Below are 1,567 nucleotides of genomic sequence, written 5' to 3'. Positions count from 1 at the left end.
CTTTAGCCAGAGAACTCTCTGGAACTATTAAAGAGATCCTGGGAACTGCCCAATCTGTGGGCTGCAATGTTGATGGCCGTCACCCTCCTGACATCACAGAAGACATCAACAGTGGTGCTGTGGAATGCCCAGCTAGCTAAGGAACTACAGATGAAAATATTTCAATAAAGGATTATTTGTTAACAACAAAAAAAAATTCACTGTTAAACTTCTCTGCTGTTTTAGAATTCCTGCCTTTTCCTTTAGCCTGTCCACACTGAAGAGGGAGTTTCTGAGCCTTTCCTAACATCTATTTTTGTCTTCTTTCTTCTTTTAAATAACCTTTATGCATGTACCATATTCTTGAGAAGGTTTCTAAATTCACGTGGGATATATTCTTTGAGTTGTGGTGCTGGAGAAGAGTCTCAAACATACTATGGACTGCCAAGAGAATAGGTTTATCCTGGAGAGGGTGAAATCAGGCTGCTCCTTGGAGGCAAGGATTCTGAAGCTCTGTCTCACATAATTTGGACATGTTGCAAGGAGAGATCAGTCCATAGAGAAGGACATCATGTTTGGAAAGGTGGAGCAACAGTGCAAGAGGCCCTGGAAGAGATTGATTGACTCATTGACTGTGGCAATGGGGATAAGTGAGACTGGCTCAGGATAGAGCAGAGTTCAGAACCGCTGTATGTACACACAAGGTGTTGCTGTATGAGTTGCAAGCCACTTGATGGCAAAACTAAATCGTTTAGGTCATAATTTTGTTCTCATGCATTTAACTGGTGATTTTTTTCCTTCATCAGCTCTGGCCATTGTGATGCTGATCTTCACTGTTTCCTCAGTCAGTGTGATTTCTGTGTGTTCTATCAAAGTTCATATGCACAGCCATTTATGTTTGTTGGGAGAAAGTACAATAAACAAGTTGTTGGTGGTGAAGCTGTGCCCGTTGCACAGGACACCCCAGCATGTGGAGGCGGTGCCCCTGCCCCTGGAGAAGACTTCCCAGCCAATAGAGAAGCTCCTGAGGCGATCCAGGACACTAGTAACACCACTGAGACCACTGCAGGCACTGCTCCGGTAGCAAAGGGCACCCCTGCACCTCAGGGAGATCACAGTGTGCCTACCCACCTTGGGAGAGCGGTGCTCCTGGGGCTGACCTGGTAGGTCAAGGCTGCAGACCGAGATTCTTGCAATAAGATTTTGATTGGTGGGAACTGTAACTAGTGGTTTTCCCAGGACCCTACGGAGCCCACATAGAAAAACCAATAAAAGCTGAGGAGAGGCAAGAGCCTGAGAGAGATCTGGAGTATAACTCCATCATCTGTATGTATTTTAAAAGTTTTGTTGTAGAGCATATGTACAGCAATAACATACAGTAACGGGAAAATTTTCATATGTACATTTTTTTTAACTAAGAGTTCACAATTTTATTTTCACATGTCACAACACAAAAATTGCTTTTTTAATCCTTTGCCCATTACTTCACTCAAACGATTCTGTGATAGAAAAGGGGAGCAAGTCTTCCTTGTGCTGTTAAGAAAACACCCATAGTCACAACACCAGGATCTCCTGGTGAAGTAGTACA

This window comes from Elephantulus edwardii, unplaced genomic scaffold, assembly GCF_000299155.1.
Source record: "Elephantulus edwardii isolate Elephantulus edwardi_28Jun2011 unplaced genomic scaffold, EleEdw1.0 scaffold00269, whole genome shotgun sequence".
NCBI lineage: Eukaryota > Metazoa > Chordata > Mammalia > Macroscelidea > Macroscelididae > Elephantulus > Elephantulus edwardii.
Note: the sequence above shows the minus strand (reverse complement) of the source record.